Raw genomic sequence first — 27,805 nt, forward strand, 5'->3', positions numbered from 1 at the left:
CCAAACAAAAACCCCACCAGTATTGAATGCTCCGTACACCCACTCAGCATAACCCAGCCTGGAGAGGAAAGGGACACCGGGGCCCGTCCCACCTGTTTGTACACCTCTATGTTAAAGGGGCAATGAAGCAGAAAATGGTCCATAGTCTTCTCCTCACCTGCACACTCCTCCAGAGGACAGCTACGATCCACCCCACTGCGGAATTTCAAATTGCCCCGAACATAGAGCCTCCCATGGAAGCACAACCAGGCCAGATCCCTAAATTTAAGGGGTACTCTGTCCAAATTAATCAATCTTAACCCCACCCTCAAAACTGGGCCTGGGCAATCCCTTAAGGCCAGTGGGTCATGAAAGACTTCGCTCAAGACTCGACTCATAAGGACTTTCCTCGGAACCGATCTGAGATCTTCAGCCGACAATCGCCACTGCTGCAGTAACTTCAGGCACGGAGCAACATAGGCTGGTAGCTGACCACGATGACCCCTGAGATTCTTCACATGGCCACCTTCTTCCCAAAGTCGCAGAAAAGGCCTAAACCAAGATCTAAATATGCCTACCCATCCAGGAGGTTCCACTGCAAGCATATTACCAATGTTACATTTGAGAAATAGCAGTGAAAAGAAAAGAACTGGGTTGACCATACCTAAGCCACCCTCCCTCCTGGATAGATAGGTGACATTCCTCTTGATGGGGTTCAGTCTGTTCCCCCACAGCATCTGGAAGAACACACTACTGACCCTAGCATAGAGAGACACTGGCAAGATGCAGACAAAGCTGACATACAAGAAGATCGGAATGAGGTAAGTCTTAATCAGATCAACCCTTTCCCTCAGAGATAACTTCCATCTCTTCCAGCTGACCACCTTAGTATTGGCAATTTCCAGTCTGCCTTCCCTGTTTTTGAGGCCATAATCGCCGGGTCCAAATTCAATGCCTAGAATCTTAATTCTTTCTTGGGGCACTGGAAAGGTGTCCGGGAGATCAAACCCCTCACCTTCCTTTCCCATCCAAAAAAACTTCACTCTTTTCCTGATTGATCTTGGAGCCTGATGCTTCAGAATACCGTGATGTCAGAGAGACCACCTCCTCTGCTTCATCTGCCCCAGTGACAATCACCGACACGTCGTCCGCATAGGCAACAACCCTCAAAGGTGGCTTACCCGGGAGCCCCACTGGCACCCCACACAACATGCCGCCCTCTAGCCTCCTGATGAAGGGGTCGATTGCAAACACATAGAGCAGGGGACTCAGAGGACAACCCTGGCGCACCCCAGAGCCAACCTCAAAGGACTGCCCAACCCAACCATTAACAAGAGGAAAGCTTTCTGCCCCCTTATACAAGACCTTTAACCAATCGACAAAACCACCCGGCAGACCATACTTACTAAGGAGCAACCACAGGTACTCATGGTTAACACGATCAAAAGCCTTTGCCTGATCCAATGTCAGCAAATACTTTCCCCAGCCTGAAGCCCTGCACCGCTCCAAGGCCTCCCGGACAGCTAAAACCGCTGAGAAGGTGCTTCTACCCTGGACCGAACAGTGCTGATGGCGAGAAAGCAAAGACTCTGCTACTGACGATAGGCGCCAGAAAAGAATCTTTGCCAGTATCTTTCTATCGACACTAAGAAGGCTGATGGGGCGCCAATTCTCAATCATCGAAGGATCTTTACCCTTTGAAAGAAGAATCACAGCCGAGTGCCTCATGGAAGGGGAAAGCACCCCCTCAGCAAGGCAACTGTTAAAAACCTCTACCAAGTGTGGGGCCAGAATAGACTTAAAGGCTTTGTAAAACTCAGCCGTCAAGCCATCCGGTCCAGGTGACTTTTTGATGGCAAGCTGATCAATTGCCCTCATCACCTCTTCAACTGTGATCTCCTCTGTCAAATTCATCAATGGAACATCTCCACCATTTAGACCTGGAGTAGAGTCCAAAAAGCTGTCCATCTTGTCACGGTCAAGCTCTTTCCTCCCAAGAAGGTCAGCATAAAAAGACCTCACGACCTCCAGGATCCCTGACCTGGACTTTGTCAAGGAACCTGTACTGTCCTTAAGGCCAACAACCGTTTTAACAGCTACACCTTGTTTGCAGTTCTGGTAAGGGTCAGGCGAGTGGTACTTCCCATAGTCCCTCTCCAGAACCAAAGAGGCATGCCGGTCATATTGACACTTCCTGAGGAGGAGTTTCACTTCAGAGATTGCCCCAGGATCTCCTCCTCTCGAGACAAGAATATCCAGCTTCCTCCGTAAACGTTGGTAGGTCATGTATTTATTAAATTGATTTCTATTGGCTAGGCCCCTGAAGAATCCAGCGATCCTCTTTTTGGTCAGCTCCCACCACTCAGCCTTGCTGCTACAAAAGTCCAGGATGGTCACCTGAGCCTGAAAGAATTCCTCAAAGGATTGTCTAACATGTTCTTCCTTGAGTAGAGTCGAATTCAATCTCCAGATGCCCTTGCCCCTCTGAGGGGCGTCTGAAGCATTCAGGACCACAGATAGCATACAGTGATCAGAGAACTCCACTGCCTGCACCACTGGGGGCGAGAAAGCAGAGGTCTCCTTCAAAAAAAAAACTATCTATCCTACTCTGACTACTACCTCGATGAAAGGTGAACCCGGTGTCATCCGGGAGGTGCTTAATGTGCACATCCACAAGACCAGCATCCCTAACCATACTATTTAAAAAAACGCTATCATATCCCAGCCTGTCCTTGAAGTCCTTCCTGTCCTTGGGCCTAGTTACTGTATTAAAGTCACCTCCAAAGACCACTTGCCGGGATGTAAAAAGAAATGGCTTGATCCTTGTAAAAAGGCATTTCCTGTCCCACTTTGTGTGCGGCCCATAAACATTAATTAGGCGCAGGTCCTGCCCCCCCACAAGGACGTCTAAGACCATACATCTCCCAATCTCCACCTCAATAACCCGCCGGACATTTACCATACCGGTTTTAAACAACACCGCCACACCGCCGTAAGGCTCGGCCGCAAGAGACCAGTAAGATGGACCATACCTCCACTCTCTCTTGGCCATATGAATATCTGCCAAGGAGGTGAGCCTAGTCTCTTGCAAAAATAAAATTTTAGCGTCTAATTGGCTGAACAAAAAGAAGGCCATGGAACGAGCTCTTAATGACTTAATGCTGGCGACATTTATTGTCACCGCTTTTAACGGAGGGGGAACCACCATCTGGGTTATTGGGTGGATTGCTTCTTAGCTCCCCTCTGCTGCTCATCACCAGAAGCCTCTCTCTTTCTTGAGGCCGCCTCAAACTCCATTTCAGAATCGGAACTTCATTCCGAAGAAGCTCCAGATGAAGAAACATACCATCCAGAGGACCTACGATGGTTGGAGACAGGCACTGGAGCCTGTTCCGTCCTCACCACCTGCTTCCGCTTCCCAACCTTCCTTCTCTCCTCCAGGTACCGCAGGTCAGCTTCAGAGATGCCATCATCTCTTGTTTTTTTCTTTGGAGTCTTCACGGAAGACTCCTTTACAGAGGAAGAAGCAACCTTTTTATTACCTGCTACCACTCCTGGTGGGGGTGGTGTTCCCTTTGAGACAGACTTAGAGGGGGGGGGGGGGGTAACTGACCTGGGGGGCACAGACTTGGAAGGTTCTGACACAAGAGGAGAGGATACAGTAGGCTGGGGGGACACAGAGACAGATACAGAAGGAATACTTACAGACACAGGAGGGGTGGCCACAGGAACTGGAGAGGGATCCTGAGCAGGACCAGGGGAGTCAGTCACCGCAGAGGAGGATGGTACACCAGAGGCCTCACCCTCCATCCTGTCCAGCCTTGACAAGTCATCCATTACCTCCTTCTCCATATTGTGCCAGGCTTCAGGTCATTTGCTGTAGGGATGGCCAAGGCGCAGGCACAGGTTGCACCTGATCATATCGGTGCAGTCCTTGGCCATGTGACCCTGACCCCGACACACTGAACATATCAAGGCTGAACAGGAGGAGCTCAAATGCCCCTTTTCTCCACAGCGGTGACACAGCTTTGGCTGACCAGGGTAGAAAATAGTCATCCTATCCCTCCCTATAAAAGCAGAGGAGGGCAGGTGACGGACAACATTCCCATCCCTGGCCAACCTGACTGTTACTGACCAACCCCCAGTCCAGATGTTACGCTCATCAAGGATTTTGCTGGGCTTAATCAAAACCTCCCCATAGTTCCGCAACCAAACCTCTAAATCCCGAGCGGGGACGCTCTCATTGGTCAGAATGATGGTGATTTTTTTAACTGTTGACCTCTGAGAGATCGCAACTGGGGCCAGACCTTCCTATTCAGGTCTTGACCTGCACCGAGCCTCATATCGCTCCCAGAACAGGTCAAGACCCTCTGGCCTGGTGCAGCTAACCGTATAATCCCTCGTCCCAGACACATGTATAAAGACATACAGATCATTTGCCCCAAAACCCATTTCTAAAATGAGATCCACCACCGCACACCGCGCTGGAGGGACTGCACCACCTTCCCATTTTAGAATCACAACATTACGTCTGGGACCCCCTGCAGAGACCCAAGTTCAGATCCCGGGGTGCCCAAAGTGGTAGCCTGTAGGGGAAAACCCCGCTTGGGAGCAGAGCTACCAGAAGCTGAGCATACCACCTGAGCAAACGTGGGTTTATCAGGGCCAAGGCTCCACACTGAAGTCACATTAGTCTGTACATTATTAGCATCATCAACTGTCTGAACTGGATTAGCAGAATCCACAGCCGGACAATTGTCCATCACACTGGTGCTGGGGTGATTGTTATCAGTCACAGAAATTTTCCCATCAGGAATGGTCATAGTTTCTGCTGCAGTACCAGCTGTCACCTGATGCTGCGCTGTAGAGTCCTCAGCAGCAGTGGGGCAAACAGCTTTGGACTCTGCCAAAGAAGGGTTAATTGGCTCTGCTGACACCTGTAGTTCATCCGCAGAAATTACACTTTTTAAATGTAAGTTTTGCTGCATTGTAGCATCATCATCCGGCACAACAGGGCTGCACACAACATCAGCAGTCTGACTGTTATCAGGCACATTGTCATTATTAGTAAAAGACACAAACACAGTCTTGTCCACAACATGGGGCTTCACTGGCTTTACATTATCAGGCACATTGTCTGTAATGTCCTCCTCATTGAATACCAACCGATCCCCCCGCATAGGAGACTCCATGACCTGGATGGCCCTCAGCATGCCTCCTGAGCCCTGGGAAGGCATGGGGCTGCTTACCTCTCCCTGGGGGGGCAGGGGGGCGGAAATGGGGGTCTCCACCTCCATCTTTGTCACCCTTCCAAACCTCCTGTCGTTTCCAAACTTTTCCTTGAAGGGCCCATCTCTACCTTCCATCATGGCCACGATGGTCTCCTGGTGGTCCACACGGACTTTGGCCAATTGGATCTCCGGATCCATGGATCCTCTCTTCTGGCTGTGTAAGCCCTCACGCTGCCTTCTCGGGTGCTTCAGCTTATCCCTCTCTTGTACAGCTTATCCCTCTCCCTATTCAGGACCTTTATCCCGGCCACCACTCGCTCCCGAATGGCTTGCGAGCCTTCGTCCTCTCCAGGGGCAGAGAGATTGGCTTGTCCACAGGAAGGCATGTTACCTGACGGCCCAGGAGAAGGCTGAGAACTTCCAGCAGGAGAGACCCAGATGGCCTCCATGGCTTCCCCAGAAAGGGGCCAGGAGAGCTGGGATAGATTTTACCACCACTCCCCTCTCACACCGATCAGCTGGAGGAGCTCCAGAGACACCTTCCACCTGACACACCTGTGCTCCAATGATGGGTGGGGCACTATTCCGCCCACTAACACCAATGATGGGGCGCTATTCCTCCCACTGACACCAATGATGGGGCACTATTCCTCCCACTGATACCAATGATGGGGCACTATTCCTCCCACTGACACCAATGATGGGGCACTATTCCTCCCATTGACACCAATGATGGAGCACTATTCTTCCCACTGATACCAATGATGGGGCGCTATTCCTCCCACTGACACCAATGATGGGGCACTATTCCTCCCACTGACACCAATGATGGAGTGTACATTCTTCCTCTGACACCAATAATGGGACACTATTCCTCCCACTGACACCAACATCGGGACACTACAAAGTGTATGTGTGTTATGGGTCCACAACAATGCATATTGATGGCCATCAACGTGTGTTTCCTTTGCTTACGATGGAAAATACATCAAAAAGGGAAAACACATAGAGGTGAATATTTCCAAGGCCCAATAGGCTCCTCAGTCCCGAAGGAGAATTATTCCCCAGACAAACAAAAGGAATCAGGGCCCTAAGGGTAGCAATAAAAACCTGACAGGGGTTCTAACTTATCACCACTCCATCTAAAACCGACAACAAATGTTTTGGTCTTTAGATACATTAGGGTCTGGAGTCACTCAGGGGGTCCTCTAAAGCTTTGGATGAGCCTTATACATTCTCCATTTATGTGGTTGCAACAGACTCTTGCAAATAATAATATTATTGGAAGAAAGTAATTAGAAAACTGGATGCATTGGACTGGAAACGGGAACACCACCTATCATGGACTCCTTGGGGGGGGGGGGGGGGGGGCAAATTAGGTGGTCCTTTTCATGGTAGATATGAACTAAAGGCCCATTCACCCCATATGCCCAATGTTGTCCAAAAAACAGAACACAAGGAAATTGGCCTTATGTCCTATTAGGCCCTATTTGCCGATTCTACCCTCGTTTCCATCTCACGCTAAAAATGGTGGCAACGTGTTAGGCGCTTTGCACCATTCATTCCTATTGGCACCCCAAACACGATGCAATTTCGCCATGATTGTTGTGTGAAAAAACACGCATCTGGCTCAAGGCCAAAATTTGGTCCTTGAGCTCCTTTGACGCGACCAACGTGCATAGGGCAGCCCTTTCCATCAAATGGACTGGCCTGTGCCCAAAACACGTGTAAATCGCGCCCCAAAATAATAACAAGCGGGAACGCGCCTTCCTCCGTGAAATGGGAATGGGGCCTGAGTTGCAGTTTTTTCCTATTAGTTCCTTTTCAGCGCAGCGTCTTCTGAAGACACGCACCTCATCACAACCCACCGCGTGCAACAAAGATGAGTAACGTTTCGCTTTGTGACAATAAATCAAAAAGTTGAAAGGAAAAAATTAGAGTGGAATGCGTCATTTATGACGAGTCCTTGAGAATGTGTACAATGCAATGTATGCCATGGTGCTGCAGAGGTTGGTGACCATGGGGGAAGGTGGATGTTTCTTGAAGAAATGGTTTATGATGACACACCTTCACGAAGTCCATCATCAGATTCCTCCTCTGAACCTTTGGAAGTTGGCGGAAGACTTGGCTCTGCTAGATGCTGTGATCGCGGTCCTCAATGGGGGAGTTTATATAACATAATCAATGTCTGAATGACAAAGTATCTCCACTTTAGGGTTTCCAGCCCCAACATATCTTATTGGTACTGACCTAGTGGGAAAATGCTCCTTCACCCACCACCACCATCCTCTTCTGTCAGATGCTGTAATGGCAAGCCTGAGTGAGGAGGTATATACGTATAATACCTACCAAGTGTCACTCCTGCTACTATCAATACCTGAATGGTGAAGTATCTTCACTTGGGGCCACCAGCCCAACATATATTATTGGTACTGGCCTAGTGGGAAAATGCTCCTTCACTCACCATCACTATGCTCCTCTGTCAGATGCTGTGATCGCAAGCCTGAGTGAGGAGGTTATACGTATAATACCTAAAAAGTGTCACTCCTGCTATTATCTATACCTGAGTATCTTCACTTGGGGCCACCAGCCCAAAATATCTTATTGGTACTGATCTAGTGGGCAAATGCCCCATTCACCCATCATCACTGTCCTCCTCTGCCAGTTCCTGTGACCGCAAGCCTGAGTGAGGAGGTTATACGTATAATACCTAAAAAGTGTCACTCCTGCTATTATCTATGCCTGAGTATCTTCACATGGGGCCACCAGCCCAACATATCTTATTGGTACTGGCCTAGTGAGCAAATGCCCCATTCACCCATCATCACTCTCTTCCTCTGCCAGATGCTGTGGCCGCAAGCTTGAGTGAGGAGGTTATACGTATAATACCTAAAAAGTGTCACTTCTGGGGGCGTGGCTTGGCGCACGGGAGACATGGCAGCCTGATTGAGGAGTTCCACCGGATCCCTTGCCTAAGCGAGTTACATTGCCGTCTAGTGCCCAACGATGAACGGGCAGAACCGCTCAGCACAACACAGCAGACCCCGCCGACACACCGCTAACTCTAAAGGGAGAAATATCTCTAAAATCTTCAAGAGCCAGGCCGAGACACGGAGGAGCCAGGCTGGGGCCAAGATGGCGCCGACTCAGCGGGACGAGGAGCTCAGCGAGGACTCGCAATCTGCATCAGAGGACCTGACCACCCCCTCACCTATGCAGATATGTCAGGCTTTGCCGCTGACATTAAGGCCTCCTTCTCAGCTGCCATAACTGACTTGAAAACCAACCTGCTAGTCCTCACAGAGAAGATGGCCACTGCCGAGACAGCAGGCAGACACATGGATCGTGCCATTCAAAGACTAGACGGAGTGGCCTCCGCCCATGCCATGCATTTTATTGAGATAAACAGACATCTAGAGGATCTCGATAACAGGGGGAGGAAGAACAATATTAGGGTGCGGGGGATCCCCGAGTCAGTGAATGCAGATCAAATAGTCCCCGCTCTCCAGAGGGTCTTTAACAGTCTCCTGGAGAGACCAGAAGATTCGGCCATAGAATTTGTCAGGGCGCACAGGGCCTTAAGAGCCAGAGGCCCAGACACCCTCCCCCCACGCGACATCATCTGCTGTCTGCATAGTTTCCCACTTAAGGAAGAGATCATGCTCAAAGCGCGCAGGAATGATCAGATTGTCTTTAATGGGGAAAACATCAAACTGTTCCAGGACTTGTCCCAAATCACGCTGAGAAATCGCAGGGCTCTGTGACCACTCTTAGACGCACTGAGGGCTAAGGACCTTCGATACACCTGGTGCTTCCCCTTTGCACTCCTGGTGACCCATAACGGCAAACAGCATGTGCTCCGCACCCCTGAAGATCTCCCAGACTTCTGCGATTCACTGCAGCTTGACCGGATAGATCTCCCTGAATGGTATCAGGAGTTTGTGCCCGCACGGGCAGATAGGAGCCCACCGCACTCTCCCCCGATCACACTGGATAAACATTTACCTAAACGACAAAGACAGGGCTGGCAGGATGGTTTGGGATTTTGAAATGCCACATGCTTGCATGGGCTTTAGCTGACTCCCACCGATTCTCTCCGGAGACGCTGACTATGCCTCCCCCTCTTCCATGTTTTTTGCTTTTTCTTTTTCCCCTGCCTCCCCGGGGTCCCCTGAGCCGAAGACGCGGTATGCAGCTTTACAGCCTAACTTCCATGGGAAACTCGACCTCTTCATCAGCAAATGGACTGAACTGCGTTCTACTTTGAGCACGTTAGCCATATGACCAGAGGCCTTGTCAGGCATGTGTATTAAGACGCTTCATTGAGCCTTAGACGCTATGGTCTTCCATACTAGGCCATACTTCCACCTCAGACATTAACACTACCCTCTTAGCTTTGAGGAAGAGATTGGTTTTTTGAGATGTTGGGCCTTGGGATTTGGGGAGGTGGGAGGGAATGTTGAGTTCTCATCTGGGAGGAGGGGGGAATGTCGGGGGGTGACGGTATACATGCATTTGCTAGTGGAGTGTTCAGGTCTTTCTCGTATTCATACAAGTGTGTGTTGGCGGATGGGGGGGGGGGGCGCTCGGGCCTGGGGGGCGCTTAGTGCCTCGGGCGGGACCGCAACCCACCAACTGCTATTTGTTAACGGCTAAATGTTGATAGCGGAAATCTTTCCTTATTCAGAATGTTGCTTGTTCATCTAGGCTTCAGGCATCAGGATTCATTCACTGACTAGACAGGCAGGGTCAAGGCCGACCCGTTACTCGGATATTTCTTTTTTTTATTGCATATTTGTTTTCATCTAACTTCCTGCCTGAAGAGATCTGGGCTGTAGACCCTATCTCTGCCTGTAGACCTCCCATGTCCCCGCAAAGTGAGCTGGATGCTCTCTCCGGCTGCGGCACACTGCTTTTGCTCTATCTGGACACTAACGGCCCGGAGAAGTGAGATTCCACACTCCTGCTTTATCTGTTCTATTTATCTGCTTGTCCTTTCACACCTTTTCTACGCCCCCCCCCCCCCCTTCCCTCTCCCTCCTCTTTCCCCCTCCTCCCCCCTACGGATGCCTCGGACGTAGCGGACATCTGACGACCTTTTAAATATCTAAATTGTCTCCTCATCCTAACAGCTTTGGTGATTGTCATCTCAACGCATACCCCTAGGTTTAGACAATGGCTTACTCTGAGCTTGGAAGGTCCCCCACGGTGGTATCCCACAACATCAAGGGGTTGAATATTCCAGAAAAGCGTTCTGCCCACCTGAGGGAACTGAAAAAAGGTAAGCCCAAAATTGTTTTCTTACAGGAGACACATTTTAAGACTGACCATGTCCCCATGCTGACGGATTCCTTCTTTACGGAGGCACACCATGCCACTAACGACACGTCAAAATCTAAGGGGGTGTCCATCTTACTCAGCAGAGAGGCTTCATTTGAAGTAACAGACAAACTGGTGGACCCAGGGGGTAGATTTATCTTCCTCAAGGGAGAGTGTTTGGGAGTGCCCACCACACTGGCCAATGTCTACTTCCCCAACTCGGGCCACTTGACTTTTTGCCAAAGGATAGTACGGGAGCTGGAGGGATTTAGTGTGGGCCGCCTTGTCCTGGGCGGCGATTTTAATATTCCTCTAAATCCCCTAGTTGATACTTCCACGGGGAAAACTTACATAACCTTTAGAATCCTCAAGCGAATTAAAACACTTTTACATTCACTGGATTTAGTAGACACCTGGCGCTTTTTGCACCCAGACGACAAAGATTATTCATTCTATTCAATTCCCCACAATCGACACTCTAGGATCGACTATCTGTTCGTGTCCCGGAGAGACCTCCACTTGGTCAGGGAGGCATACATAGGGATCCAGACTATTTCAGACCATGTCCCAATCTCTGCATGTCTGAACTTGGCAGGGGAGAACATGGGTAAAGGTACACTTTAGAGACTGAACTCCTCCCTCATATCAGACCCGGAATTGCTCCTTGAGCTGAACACTAAACTAGCTGAGTTCTTCAGCCATAACGTAACGCCGGGAATGGACCCCTTGACAGTTTGGGAAACCCATAAATGTTATATGAGGGGAGAGTTCATCAGGATGGGTGCCCGAAAGAAGAGGGAACGGGAAAGCGAAATACTGAAACTGACGCAGACAATCAAACGCCTGGAAACTTTACATAAACAGAACCTGTCTATACAATCAGCAGCTACCCTTCTTGACACGAGAAGAGCTCTCAAACAGATTCTGGAATCCAAGACTAGACGTATTTTATACTTTAAAAACAAAATGTACTACGAGCAGGAGGACAAAACAGGGCGCTTACTCGCTAGAGCTCTGAAGGGCCCACTAACAGGCACCACCATTTCGGGCATTCGTAATGCTGGGGGCCACATAGATAGGACCAGCGATGACATAGCCCGCCATTTCCAGGAATTCTATTCCAACCTCTATAACCTCCCACCCCAACATAGGCCTCAGGATGTGCAAGGAGACAGGCTGCAGGCGATAAGGGACTACCTTGAGCGTTCCGGCCTCTCATCGCTCCAAGCGGAAGTCAACGAAACATTAGATCACCCAATTATCTCATCGGAACTCAAACTTGCAATTAAGGACCTTAAACCGGGCAAAAGCACGGGCCCAGACAGGCTCACGGCCATATATTACAAAACTATTCTTGATAACTTAGAAACGCACCTCAGGGCAGCCTTGAATTCGCTTTCGAAGCCGAGTCAGGTCCCCTCTGAATTTTTAACAGCCTTCATCACTGTTCTGCCCAAACCCGGGAAGGACCCCCTACATTGTGCCAACTACAGGCCTATATCCCTCCTGAACATTGATGCTAAACTATTAGCTAAAATTATCTCCAACAGGCTAAAGCCCCTACTGCATGACTTAATAGGCCTGAATCAGGCAGGATTCATGCCCGGAAGGGAGGCGAGAGATAATGTCACCAAGGTATTGAATTTGATCTACGCTTCTGGGGAGCGCAAGATCGAGGGCCTTCTCCTGTCCACGGACGTGGAGAAGGCCTTCGATCGCGTGGCTTGGGACTACATGTTTGAAACATGTAGACACATAGGATAAGGCCCCGAAATTATGTCATGGATAACGTCCCTATACCAGAACCCATCGGCAAAGCTAAAAATTAATGGTACCCTCTCAAATAAACTAGATATTTACAATGGCACTAGGCAGGGCTGCCCCCTTTCGCCCTTATTGTTTATCCTTACTTTAGAGCCATTTATCCGCTGAGTGACACTCGACAAACGAGATCATACGTGGCTATCAGGTTGGGCTTGGGGAGTACAAAGTAGCCGCATTCGCAGATGATCTTTTGTTCTTCTTAACCAGGCCACACATCTCCATCCCTGCCCTCATGAAGGAATTCAAAACATACGGCTTCATGTAAAATTTGAAAATTAACTACACCAAATCGGAAGCGATGAATATTTCCCTCCCCGAGCATATTTTACAGTCCGCACAAACCAACAGCCCCTTTAAGTGGGAGACCCATGCCATCAAGTATTTAGGGGTGATGTTGACACCTAAATTATCTTCATTTTTCGCCCAAAATTTCCCTCCACTTCTTAAAATGATTGAAAAAGTCCTAAATGGCTGGCACTCCAAATTTTTTTCTTGGTTTGGCAGAGCGGCCATATGCAAAATGACCGTCCTGCCCAAAGTTCTATATTTGCTACGCACTTTACCCATAAAGCTACCACAAAGCTTTTTTAGGTCTCTTCAGACCATCCAGATGCGCTTCATCTGGGCCCACAAACCTCCCCGCATTAAATTCTCCCTATTAACAAGATGTAAATCGGAGGGGGGGATGGGTATTCCAGACTATGGCATGTACTACCAAGCTTCACACATCGCGCGGGTGATAGACTGGCACTGCCATGCAGAGGTCAAGGACTGGATAACGATTGAAAACGAGCTTAGCCCGACATCCCCCATACGGTTTTCCCCCTGGATTCCCTATGCTAGGCTTCCCCAAAAGACGAGGGACCACCCGACGGTAGGCACCACATTAGGAATAATACACCAAATTATGAAAAAGAAAACGACTAATACATTCACGTCTCCCCTGAGCCCCTTAACCCCCTTACAGGGCAACCCGGACTTCCCACCGGGACTGACAAACCACACCCTACACTCGAGGGATGGGGGGCAACCACTTCTAGCGGGTCAATGCTTCCACAATCAGAAAATTTGAGACTTGACCAACCAACTTACGGGAGGTGGGTAAACTGCCCACCCTGTCCTGGTGGACCTATTTCCAGGTTCGTAACTATGTTTCTGCGGTCACCCACAGCAGACATTTTTCAAGGGAACCCACGGAGGTAGAGATGTTGTGCTCAAAAGGACTACCTCAGTGGCATACAAATGGTTGATTAATAGGAATGCCCCGGACACAGGCAGCCTGAGGCAAAGATGGTCGGATGACTTGGGTATGACAATCACGGATGCTCAATGGAGTCGAGCTTGTGCCCTGGCTCATAAATGTTCTTTGAGCACTAGAATGCAGGAAACAGCGTATAAAATCCTGACGCACTGGTACGCAACACCAGCAAAACGTCATAAATGGTATCCGCAGACATCAGAGATGTGCTGGAGATGTGGTGGGGAGAAGGGAACTCTAATCCACATTTGGTGGCAATGTGAACGCATTAGCGTGTTCTGGGATAAAGTGATAGAGCTGACGCATAAAATCACAGAGACCAAACTTAAGCTTGATGCGGCCTGTTGCTTACTGCACATTTCGAACTCATCATTTAGGAAATATAAAACTTCACTCACCAGGCACCTCTTAAATGCGGCCAAATCTCTCATCCCACTGTTATGGAAATCATCCCAGGTCCCCACCACAAAAGGCTGGCTACTGAAAATTGCTTACATTTGCGAGATGGAGGATACCCGAGCTCAGGCTGAGGAAAAAGTGGACCGTTTCTATGCCACTTGGTCCCCATGGTTTGCCTTTAGGTATTCTCGGGACTATCGCAACCTACTAAAGCAATAATTAACACCCCTGATAGCATTGATGGAGCTAGTAGAGGTTGAGCATTAATATTCGAGAACTGGATGGTCCCCTGGTCAGAGGTGTCCTTCCAAACCCTCCCCACCTTCCTTACTCCCCCCCCATCCCCCTGTCTTTTTATCCCACCCCCCTCTCTGTTTCTTCTTCATCTCTTTGCCTTGCCTGAATGTGTAAAACAAATTTAAGTTTAAGAGCTGGGCTGGGGCGATAGGCCAGGTTAGGCCACAAACCTGATCGGATCTTTGAATATGATACAGAACTAATGGCCACAGCCCACAGGAGAGCTTGGTATATTTACGCTTTTGTGATTGAATGTTCTAATTACAAATCTTGTACCATATATGCTGTACATATTTCTACTCAATTTGTTATATGCTTCAACTTTTCTCAATAAACCTTTGAAAGTGAAAAAAAAATAAAAAAAAGTGTCGCTCCTGCTATTATCTATACCTGAGTATCTTCACTTGGGGCCACCAACCCAACATATCTTATTGGTACTGGCCTAGTGGGAAAATGCTCCTTCACTCACCATCCCCACCCTCCTCTGTCAGATGCTGTGATCACAAGCCTGAGTGAGGAGGTTATACGTATAATACCTACCAAGTGTCACTCCTGCTATTATCAATAACTGAATGGTGAAGTATCTTCACTTGGGGCCACCAGCCCAACATAGCTTATTGGTACTGGCCTAGTGGGCAAATGCCCCATTCACCCATCATCACTGTCCTCCTCTGCCAGAAACCATCAATGGGGCATTATTCCTCCCCCATTTCTCCCCCTAAAACCAATGACGGGACATTGTCTACTCCCACTGACACCATAAATGGGGCATTATTCCTCCCCCTCATACCAAGAACGAGGCGCCATTTCTCCCGCTAAAACCAATGACGGGACATTGTCAACTCCCACTAACACCATCAATGGGGCATTATTCCTCCCACTCATACCAAGAACGAGGCACCATTTCTCCCGCTAAAACCAATGATGGGACATTGTCAACTCCCACTGACACCATCAATGGGGCATTATTCCTCCCACTCATACCAAGAACGAGGCACCATTTCTCCCGCTAAAACCAATGACGGGACATTGTCTACTCCCACTGACACCATCAATGGGGCATTATTCCTCCCATTCATACCAAGAACGAGGCACCATTTCTCCCGCTAAAACCAATGATGGGACATTGTCAACTCCCACTGACACCATCAATGGGGCATTATTCCTCCCACTCATACCAAGAACGAGGCACCATTTCTCCCGCTAAAACCAATGACGGGACATTGTCAACTCCCACTAACACCATCAATGGGGCATTATTCCTCCCACTCATACCAAGAACGAGGCGCCATTTCTCCCGCTAAAACCAATGACGGGACATTGTCAACTCCCACTAACACCATCAATGGGGCATTATTCCTCCCACTCATACCAAGAACGAGGCACCATTTCTCCCGCTAAAACCAATGATGGGACATTGTCAACTCCCACTGACACCATCAATGGGGCATTATTCCTCCCACTCATACCAAGAACGAGGCACCATTTCTCCCGCTAAAACCAATGACGGGACATTGTCTACTCCCACTGACACCATCAATGGGGCATTATTCCTCCCATTCATACCAAGAACGAGGCACCATTTCTCCCGCTAAAACCAATGATGGGACATTGTCAACTCCCACTGACACCATCAATGGGGCATTATTCCTCCCACTCATACCAAGAACGAGGCACCATTTCTCCCGCTAAAACCAATGACGGGACATTGTCTACTCCCACTGACACCATCAATGGGGCATTATTCCTCCCACTCATACCAAGAACGAGGCACCATTTCTCCCCCAAAAACCAATGATGGGACATTGTCTACTCCCACTGACACCATCAATGGCACATTATTCCTCCCACTCATATCAAGAACAAGGCACCATTTCTCCCCCTAAAACCAGTGACGGGACATTGTCTACTCCCACTGAAACCATCAATGGGGCATTATTCCTCCCACTCATATCAAGAACGAGGCATCATTTCTCCCCCAAAAACCAGTGACGGGACATTGTCTACTCCCACTGACACCATCAATGGCACATTATTCCTCCCACTCATATCAAGAACGAGGCACCATTTCTCCCCCTAAAACCAGTGACGGGACATTGTCTACTCCCACTGACACCATCAACGGGGCATTATTCCTCCCACTCATACCAAGAACGAGGCACCATTTCTCCCCCAAAAACCAATGACGGGACATTGTCTACTCCCACTGACACCATCAATGGCACATTATTCCTCCCACTCATATCAAGAACGAGGCACCATTTCTCCCCCAAAAACCAATGATGGGACATTGTCAACTCCCGCTGACACCATCAATGGGGCATTATTCCTCCCACTCATACCAAGAACGAGGCACCATTCCTCCCGCTGAAACCAATGATGGGACATTGTCTACTCCCACTGATGCCAAGACATTTTCTACTTTCACTGGCCACAGTCTGGCCCCCCCTAATGCCTAAAAGACAGCAAAACGGTCCTTTCTTTAGAAAGTTTGGAGACCCCTGTTTTAAACCATGGAGAGCAAAATTTAAAAAAATGTGTCTGGATTGGCTGGGTGTGAAAAGGCCACAGCCAGCAGGAGACCCAAAGATCTTGAAATGATCAGTAAAGCATGGTCAGATAGATGGTCTCCATGATCTTCTAGACCCAGTCAGACCTGAGCCTGGTTTTCGGAAGGCTAGTTCTCTCTTCTATAATAATGGTTTCTAAATCTACGTATGCGAGTCATTTTTTATACAACAGAGGACTATAAATCTGTCCATCTGACCACAAGAGGGAGCTCTGAGCTTAGAATTGATGGACACACCAAATGATACCACTAAAATGATAATAATGATAAGTAATATATACAATGCCTTGCGAAAGTATTCGGCTCCCTTGAACTTTTCAACCTTTTGCCACATTTCAGGCTTCAAACATAAAGATATAACATTTTAATTGTTTGTGAAGAATCACCAACAAGTGGGACACAATTGTGAAGTGGAACGAAGTCTATTGGATTTTTGAAACTTTTTTAACTAATAAAAAAATGAAAAGTGGGGCGTGCAGAATGATTCGACCCCCTTGCGTTAATACTTTGTAGAGACACCTTTTGCTGTGATTACAGCTGCAAGTCGCTTGGGGTATGTCTCTATCAGTTTTGCACATCGAGAGACTGAAATTCTTGCCCATTCTTCCTTGCAAAACAGCTGGAGCTCAGTGAGGTTGGATGGAGAGCGTTTGTGAACAGCAGTTTTCAGCTCTTTCCACAGATTCTCGATTGGATTCAGGTCTGGACTTTGACTTGGCCATTCTAACACCTGGATACGTTTATTTGTGAACCATTCCTTTGTAGATTTTGCTGTACTGATCTGGTGGAATTCCTGTATTTGGCTGCATCCATCTTCCCCTCAATTTTAACCATCTTCCCTGTCCCTGCTGAAGAAAAGCAGGCCCAAACCATGATGCTGCCACCACCATGTTTGACAGTGGGGATGGTGTGTTGAGGGTGATGAGCTGTGTTGCTTTTACGCCAAACATATCGTTTTGCATTGTGGGCAAAAAGTTCGATTTTGGTTTCATCTGACCAGAGCACCTTCTTCCACATGTTTGGTGTGTCTCCCAGGTGGCTTGTGGCAAACTTTAGACAAGACTTTTTATGGATATCTTTGAGAAATGGCTTTCTTCTTGCCACTCTTCCATAAAGGCCAGATTTGTGCAGTGATGACTGATTGTTGTCCTATGGACAGACTCTCCCACCTCAGCTGTAGTTCTCTGCAGTTCATCCAGAGTGATCATGGGCCTCTTGGCTGCATCTCTGATCAGTCTTCTCCTTGTCTGAGCTGAAAGTTTAGAGGGACGGCCAGGTCTTGGTAGATTTACAGTGGTCTGATACTCCTTCCATTTCAAAATGATCGCTTGCACAGTGCTCCTTGGGATGTTTAAAGTTTGGGAAATCTTTTTGTATCCAAATCCGACTTTAAACTTCTCCACAACAGTATTACGGACCTGCCTGGTGTGTTCCTTGGTCTTCATGATGCTCTCTGCGCTTTCAACAGAACCCTGAGACTATCACAGAGCAGGTGCATTTATACAGAGACTTGATTACACACAGGTGGATTCTATTTATCACCATCAGTCATTTAGGACAACATTGGATCATTCAGAGATCCTCGCTGAACTTCTGGAGTGAGTTTGCTGCACTGAAAGTAAAGGGGCCGAATAATTTTGCACCCACCACTTTTCAGTTTTTTATTTGCTAAAAAAGTTTAAAATATCCAATAGATTTCGTTCCACTTCACAATTGTGTCCCACTTGTTGGTGATTCTTCACAAAAAAAAATTTTTTTTTATATCTTTATGTTTGAAGCCTGAAATGTGGCAAAAGGTTGAAAAGTTCAAGGGGGCCGAATACTTTCGCAAGGCACTGTGTGTGTGTATATATATATATATATATATATATATATATATATATATATATATATATATATATATATATATATTTATTTATTTACAAGCATATTCTTTGGTGCTGTGCTATTTGGAAGTACATTTTTCTTAAAGCAGCTAAAAAGGGCTCTACAAGAACTTAGAATTTAAAGCCCAACTCATGTAGAATAAAGTATACACACCTCTCTCTCCCTCCCCCCCTCCCTCTATTTCTATCTTCCCTCTCTCTCCCCCTCTGTCTCTCTGCCCCTCTCACTCTCTCCCCCCCTCCTCTCTCTTCCTCTCCCCCTCTATCTCCCCTCTATCTCCCCCTCCCTCTCTCTGCCCCCTCTCACGCTCCCCCCTCTCACTCCCCCTCTCTCTCTTGCCTCTATCTCCCCCTCCCCCTCTATATCTCTCCCCCCTCTCTCTCCTTCTTCCCCTCTCCTCTCTCTCTCCCCCTCTCTCCCTCCCTCTCTCCCCCCTCCCTCCTCTCTCTCTCCTCTCTCCCCTCCCTTTCCCCTCTCTCTCCCCCTCCCCTCACTATCTTCCCCCCTCTCTCTCTCCCCCTCCCTCTCTCTCTCCCCCTCCCCTCTCTCTCTTCCTTCCTCTCTCTCTACCCCCTCCCTCCTCTCTCTCCCCCTCCCCTCTATCTCCCCCTCTCTGTCCCCCCTCTCTCCCCCTCCCCTCTATCTCCCCCTCTCTCCCCCTCCCCTCTATCTCCCTCCCTCCCTTTCCCCTCTCTCTCCCTCCCTCGGTCTCTTTCTCTCCCTCCTCCAGTCCTGTCACCTCCCTGTCTCCACCCTTCTCAGACCACGCTGTATTTCTGGTACCAGTCTCTTAGGGACAGAGGTAAGTGGATTGCTCGGAGAGGGGGGTACAGAGGTAGGTGGATTGCTCGGAGGGGGGGGGTACAGGGTCACGAATATCTCTGATCCCCTCCCCCATCCTGTATACAGTCTGGAATTGTTCTGTTTCTGTCTCTTGGAAGTGAGCCATGCTCAGCTGTTTGCCAATGTTTGCTCCGTCATTTCATTACATTTACCGGATTAGCAGGCAGAGGGAGGATTTCTGTGGTTTGTAGACAAAGGGGTGAAAGCGACAGATGGGGGGTGGGGGGGGGGGGGGGTAACATCCACCATGATCAGGGAGGGGTTTCTGCTGCCCATGCTGATTGAATTTCCTGCCCACCCACATGCAGGAGAAATGTAAACAGTGGGGGAGACAGTACAGTGAGTGATAACATGAAACCTCCAATCATGTTGGCGGTAAACTACAAATAAAAGTCATTTAACGTTTTTAAAACTGATGTTTTTTCAGGAGCACTGATTTTAATAAAGCTTAAAGTAAAACAATAGCAGTGAAACATTCCTTTAAATATCATGTCTGGGGGGGGTCCCCTTAGTCTGCCTGTAAAGTGGAGCATCTTTCCTGCTCTCAGCTGTAATGTATTGCCGGATCCTGGCAATATACATAAAAAAAAAAAAAATCATTGAAAAAAATGGAGTGGGTTCCCCCCAGTTCAGTACCCGCGCCAAAATGTTTAAGAAATGGCGTGAGGGTCCCCCCAAAGCACCTTGTCTCCATGTTTATGGGGACAAGGGCCTCATTCCCACAACCCTTACCTTGTGGTCGTGGGGGTCTGGGGGCGTGGGGCTTATCAGAATCTGGAAGCCCCTTTTGACAAGGGGGGCCCTCAGATCCCGCCCCCTATGTGAATGGGTATGGTGTATATTTGGTCCCCTACCCATTCACCAAAAAAGTGTAAAAAAAAAGGGAAAATGACAGCAGAGAGAAGGCACTGACTTTCAATAACGTCATACGACGCCCTCCCAGAACTGGCCGACCGCGATGTAGCTGTTATTTTTATATAGCGTGGTTGGCAAGTGGTTAAAAAGGGTAGAGCGGGGGAAGGCATAAATTGTGGGCAGAATTTTGCACTTACATTCTGTACTTAGGACCCCTACACTGTTCATTGCACACCCTGGGCCCCCGCACTCCACCTTACAGACTCCTGCACCATATACACTATATTGTACATAGCTTCTGGTCAAAGTGTCTCAAAAGCGCCCTCTACTGGTAATAGTTTGGCAACACCCAGCGTTTTCCGCTGCAGGCTGCATTACTTCTCTCCTGACAGGAGGGGGCGGGGCAAAGGTTCCCCAGTTTTTTTACAATCCAAGCAATGCCAGTGTCACTGAGGAAGGTTGTCTCCTACAGGCCGCCATTACCTGCTCGCTGTCAGCCGGCAGCGCTGAGGTTTCTATGGTGACGGGGACGCAGCCGCTGCCAAAATATAAACATTACAGAAGGGAAGGGCAGGCAAGCTGCAGCCAGGCAGGAGTTGTACAGGAATGTGTGTGTGTGTGCGCGTGGGGGGGGGGGGGGGCGCAGACACTGCAATCTGCAACAAGTGAAGGTTCCAGCATCTGCTCTAACCCTCACCAGGCTGGGGGCGCTTGTAGATCGCAGTGTTAGCAATACCATGCAATGCCAAGCCGCAGCTAACAAAGCCAGCAGACTACTCTCATGCAGTAACAAAGGTCATTACATAACACCAGATCACCCTCATCCTACATACGAAGTTCTGTTTTGGACACAAATTCTCAGGAAAGACATTAGTGAATTAGAAAGAGTTCAGTGAAGGCCAACAAAATGACTAAGGGGGGTGGAGGAGCTCAGTTATGGAGGACCTCATCTATGGGGGGTGGGGTACCTCATTTATTGAGGGTGGAGGAGCTCAGTTATAGGGGGTAGAGGAGGTCAGCTAAGGGGGGTTGAGGAGGTCAGCTAAGGTGGATGAAGAAGGTCAGCTATGGGGATGGAGGAGCTCAGTTATGGGGGGTGGAGGAGCTTAGCTATCTGGGATGGAGGAGGTCAGCTATAGGGGGGGGGGTGAGGGAAATCAGCTATGGTGAATAGAGGAGCTTAATTATGGGAATGGAGGAGCTCAGTTATAAGGGAAGGAGGAGCTCAGCTATGGGGGGTGAAGGAGATCAGCTGTGGGGAATAGAGGAGCTCAATTATGGGGATGGAGGAGCTCAGTTATGGGGGATGGAGGAGCTCAGTTATAAGGGAAGGAGGAGCTCAGTTATAAGGGAAGGAGGAGCTCAGTTATGGGGGGTGGAGGAGCTAAGTTATGGGGGGTGGAGGAGCTCAGTTATGGGGAGTGGAGGAGCTCAGCTATGGGGGATGGAGGAGCTTAGCTATAGGGGGTGGAGGAGCTCAGTTATGGGGAGTGGAGGAGCTTAGCTATGGGTGGTGGAGGAGTTTAGCTATGGGGGGTGGAGGAGCTTAGCTATGGGGGGTGGAGGAGCTTAGCTATGGGTGGTGGAGGAGCTTAGCTATGGGGGGGTGGAGGAGCTCAGTTATGGGGAGTGGAGGAGCTCAGTTATGGGGAGTGGAGGAGCTTAGCTATGGGTGGTGGAGGAGCTTAGCTATGGGTGGTGGAGGAGCTTAGCTATGGGGGGTGGAGGAGCTTAGCTATGGGGGGTGGAGGAGCTTAGCTATGGGTGGTGGAGGAGCTTAGCTATGGGGGGTGGAGGAGCTCAGTTATGGGGAGTGGAGGAGCTCAGTTATGGGGAGTGGAGAAGCTTAGCTATGGGTGGTGGAGGAGCTTAGCTATGGGTGGTGGAGGAGCTTAGCTATGGGGGGGTGGAGGAGCTCAGTTATGGGGAGTGGAGGAGCTCAGTTATGGGGAGTGGAGGAGCTTAGCTATGGGTGGTGGAGGAGCTTAGCTATGGGTGGTGGAGGAGCTTAGCTATGGGGGGTGGAGGAGCTTAGCTATGGGGGGTGGAGGAGCTTAGCTATGGGTGGTGGAGGAGCTTAGCTATGGGGGGTGGAGGAGCTCAGTTATGGGGAGTGGAGGAGCTCAGTTATGGGGAGTGGAGAAGCTTAGCTATGGGTGGTGGAGGAGCTTAGCTATGGGTGGTGGAGGAGCTTAGCTATGGGTGGTGGAGGAGCTCAGTTATGGTGAGTGGAGGAGCTCAGTTATGGGGAGTGGAGGAGCTCAGTTATGGGGAGTGGAGGAGCTTAGCTATGGGGGATGGAGGAGCTTAGCTATGGGGGATGGAGGAGCTCAGTTATGGGGAGTGGAGGAGCTCAGTTATGGGGAGTGGAGGAGCTCAGTTATGGGGAGTGGAGGAGCTTAGCTATGGGGGATGGAGGAGCTTAGCTATGGAGGATGGAGGAGCTTAGCTATGGGGGGTGGAGGAGCTCAGTTATGGGGAGTGGAGGAGCTCAGTTATGGGGAGTGGAGGAGCTTAGCTATGGGGGATGGAGGAGCTTAGCTATGGGGGATGGAGGAGCTCAGTTATGGGGAGTGGAGGAGCTTAGCTATGGGGGATGGAGGAGCTTAGCTATGGGGGATGGAGGAGCTTAGCTATGGGGGGTGGAGGAGCTCAGTTATGGGGAGTGGAGGAGCTCAGTTATGGGGAGTGGAGGAGCTCAGTTATGGGGAGTGGAGGAGCTTAGCTATGGGGGATGGAGGAGCTTAGCTATGGGGGATGGAGGAGCTTAGCTATGGGGGATGGAGGAGCTTAGCTATGGGGGATGGAGGAGCTTAGCTATGGGGGGTGGAGGAGCTCAGCTATGGTGAGTGGAGGAGCTTAGTTATGGGAGGTGGAGGAGCTTAGCTATAGAGGGTGGGGGAGCTCAACTATGGAGCTGAAGCTTAGTTATGGAGGATTGAGGAGCTCAACTATGGAGGTTGGAGGAGCTCAGCTATGGGGGGATGGATGAGCTTAGCTATACACAGGCCCCGCCTCTTCTATCCATCGCTGCCACCCCCCATGTCCATGTGTCTGGCCCCTTTCAGGATGCCGGGCGCATAGATTCCAATGCGGGGGTGGGTGTTTTTTTGAAGCACAGATTAGAGCCAGAGGCTTTATTAGGCTTCAAAATACGGTGGGATCGGGGCACAGAGAATGCACTCAGAGCCCACCCAAGTGTGTGAGAATAGGGAGTGAATATTCACTATTCTCACACTGTATTGTCTCAATAGAACATGCTTTTTCATTGAAGTCAACGGGACGCGCTTTTGCATTGAAGTCAATAGGACGTGATTTTTGCATTGAAGTCAATGGGATGCGCTTTTGCATTGAAGTCATTGAAGTGCATTGAGGTCAATAGCAGGTGTTTTTGCGTTGAAGTCAATGGACACAATTTTGCATTAAAGTCAATAGGGGGCGTTTTTTGCATTGAAGTCAATGGGAAGTGATTTTAGATTGAAGCACTTTTTTTTTTTGTTTCTAAGGTTCTCAGCTCTATTAGTATCACTGCCTTTTCTGGGCCGTGCATCTGCTTTTATTTACACATAAACAGGAAGTCCCAAACTGGGGGGTGTGACCTCACAGGAAATGACCAAATAAGGATGTAACACAGAATATGAATGGCAGCACAGGAAATACAACAATGACTAGAGGAGTCTTATGGGCGTGTCTGTTAAAATAAAATCTTCATAAAATTCCCACAACACTACTGAGAGACGGGTATTGATGGTGGATTTGGCACCGGTGGTGACTCCGAGGGGTGGGTGTGGATGTAGGGGAGGATTACAAGTATCTGGGGGTACACATGGACAATACGCTGGACTGAGGTATCTGGGGGTACACATGGACAATACACTGGACTGAGGTATCTGGGGGTACACATGGACAATACACTGGACTGAGGTATCTGGGGGTACACATGGACAATACACTGGACTGAGGTATCTGGGGGTAAACATGGACAATACACTGGACTGAGGTATCTGGGGGTACACATGGACAATACACTGGACTGAGGTATCTGGGGGTACACATGGACAATACGCTGGACTGAGGTATCTGGGGGTACACATGGACAATACACTGGACTGAGGTATCTGGGGGTACACATGGACAATACACTGGACTGAGGTATCTGGGGGTAAACATGGACAATACACTGGACTGAGGTATCTGGGGGTACACATGGACAATACGCTGGACTGAGGTATCTGGGGGTACACATGGACAATACACTGGACTGAGGTATCTGGGGGTACACATGGACAATACACTGGACTGAGGTATCTGGGGGTAAACATGGACAATACACTGGACTGAGGTATCTGGGGGTACACATGGACAATACACTGGACTGAGGTATCTGGAGATACACATGGACAATACACTGGATTGAGGTATCTGGGGGTACACATGGACAATACACTGGATTGAGGTATCTGGGGGTACACATGGACAACACACTGGACTGAGGTATGTGGAGGTACACATGGACAATACACTGGACTGAGGTATCTGGGGGTACACATGGACAATACACTGGACTGAGGTATCTGGGGGTAAACATGGACAATACACTGGACTGAGGTATCTGGGGGTACACATGGACAATACGCTGGACTGAGGTATCTGGGGGTACACATGGACAATACACTGGACTGAGGTATCTGGGGGTACACATGGACAATACACTGGACTGAGGTATCTGGGGGTAAACATGGACAATACACTGGACTGAGGTATCTGGGGGTACACATGGACAATACACTGGACTGAGGTATCTGGAGATACACATGGACAATACACTGGATTGAGGTATCTGGGGGTACACATGGACAATACACTGGATTGAGGTATCTGGGGGTACACATGGACAACACACTGGACTGAGGTATGTGGAGGTACACATGGACAATACACTGGACTGAGGTATCTGGGGGTACACATGGACAATACACTGGACTGAGGTATCTGGGGGTACACACGGACAATACACTGGACTGAGGTATCTGGAGGTACACATGGACAATACACTGGATTGAGATATATAGAGGTACACATGGACAATACACTGGACTGAGGTATCTGGGGGTACACATGGACAATACACTGGATTGAGGTATCTGGGGGTACACATGGACAATACACTGGATTGAGGTATATGGAGGTACACATGGACAATACACTGGACTGAGGTATCTGGAGATACACATGGACAATACACTGGACTGAGGTATCTGGAGATACACATGGACAATACACTGGATTGAGGTATCTGGGGGGTACACATGGACAATACACTGGACTGAGGTATGTGGGGGTACACATGGACAATACACTGGACTGAGGTATCTGGGGGTAAACATGGACAATACACTGGACTGAGGTATCTGGGGGTAAACATGGACAATACACTGGACTGAGGTATCTGGGGGTACACATGGACAATACACTGGACTGAGGTATCTGGGGGTAAACATGGACAATACACTGGACTGAGGTATCTGGGGGTACACATGGACAATACACTGGACTGAGGTATCTGGAGATACACATGGACAATACACTGGATTGAGGTATCTGGGGGTACACATGGACAATACACTGGATTGAGGTATCTGGGGGTACACATGGACAATACACTGGATTGAGGTATCTGGGGGTACACATGGACAACACACTGGACTGAGGTATGTGGAGATACACATGGACAATACACTGGACTGAGGTATCTGGGGGTACACATGGACAATACACTGGATTGAGGTATCTGGGGGTACACATGGACAATACACTGGACTGAGGTATCTGGAGATACACATGGACAATACACTGGACTGAGGTATCTGGGGGTACACATGGACAATACACTGGACTGAGGTATCTGGGGGTACACATGGACAATACACTGGACTGAGGTATCTGGGGGTAAACATGGACAATACACTGGACTGAGGTATCTGGGGGTACACATGGACAATACACTGGACTGAGGTATCTGGGGGTACACATGGACAATACACTGGACTGAGGTATCTGGGGGTACACATGGACAATACACTGGACTGAGGTATCTGGGGGTACACATGGACAATACACTGGACTGAGGTATCTGGGGGTACACATGGACAATACACTGGACTGAGGTATCTGGGGGTAAACATGGACAATACACTGGACTGAGGTATCTGGGGGTACACATGGACAATACACTGGACTGAGGTATCTGGAGATACACATGGACAATACACTGGATTGAGGTATCTGGGGGTACACATGGACAATACACTGGATTGAGGTATCTGGGGGTACACATGGACAATACACTGGACTGAGGTATGTGGAGGTACACATGGACAATACACTGGACTGAGGTATGTGGAGGTACACATGGACAATACACTGGACTGAGGTATGTGGGGGTAAACATGGACAATACACTGGACTGAGGTATCTGGGGGTACACATGGACAATACACTGGACTGAGGTATCTGGGGGTAAACATGGACAATACACTGGACTGAGGTATCTGGGGGTACACATGGACAATACACTGGACTGAGGTATCTGGGGGTACACATGGACAATACACTGGACTGAGGTATCTGGGGGTAAACATGGACAATACACTGGACTGAGGTATCTGGAGATACACATGGACAATACACTGGATTGAGGTATCTGGGGGTACACATGGACAATACACTGGATTGAGGTATCTGGGGGTACACATGGACAATACACTGGACTGAGGTATGTGGAGGTACACATGGACAATACACTGGACTGAGGTATGTGGGGGTACACATGGACAATACACTGGACTGAGGTATCTGGGGGTACACATGGACAATACACTGGACTGAGGTATCTGGGGGTACACATGGACAATACACTGGATTGAGGTATCTGGGGGTACACATGGACAATACACTGGATTGAGGTATCTGGGGGTAAACATGGACAATACACTGGATTGAGGTATCTGGGGGTACACATGGACAATACACTGGATTGAGGTATCTGGGGGTAAACATGGACAATACACTGGACTGAGGTATCTGGGGGTACACATGGACAATACACTGGATTGAGGTATCTGGGGGTACACATGGACAATACACTGGATTGAGGTATCTGGGGGTAAACATGGACAATACACTGGACTGAGGTATCTGGGGGTACACATGGACAATACACTGGACTGAGGTATCTGGGGGTAAACATGGACAATACACTGGACTGAGGTATCTGGAGATACACATGGACAATACACTGGATTGAGGTATCTGGGGGTACACATGGACAATACACTGGACTGA

General features: G+C 49.0%; 1 protein-coding gene across 1 annotated transcript in view; it reads left to right on the plus strand.

The window, feature by feature from the left end:
• The first annotated feature begins 19,415 nt into the window (after positions 1–19,415).
• LOC143961822 (phospholipid scramblase 1-like) overlaps positions 19,416–27,805 on the plus strand; it is a 53,205-nt gene continuing 44,815 nt past the window's right edge. Inside the window, exon 1 of the mRNA XM_077471156.1 lies at positions 19,416–19,565. The gene's annotated coding sequence lies outside the window, so the exon portion shown is untranslated. The remainder of the gene's footprint in view (positions 19,566–27,805) is intronic.

This window comes from Lithobates pipiens, unplaced genomic scaffold, assembly GCF_037356315.1.
Source record: "Lithobates pipiens isolate NorthernLeopardFrog02 unplaced genomic scaffold, aLitPip1_a1.2 Scaffold_8, whole genome shotgun sequence".
NCBI classification, from domain to species: domain Eukaryota; kingdom Metazoa; phylum Chordata; class Amphibia; order Anura; family Ranidae; genus Lithobates; species Lithobates pipiens.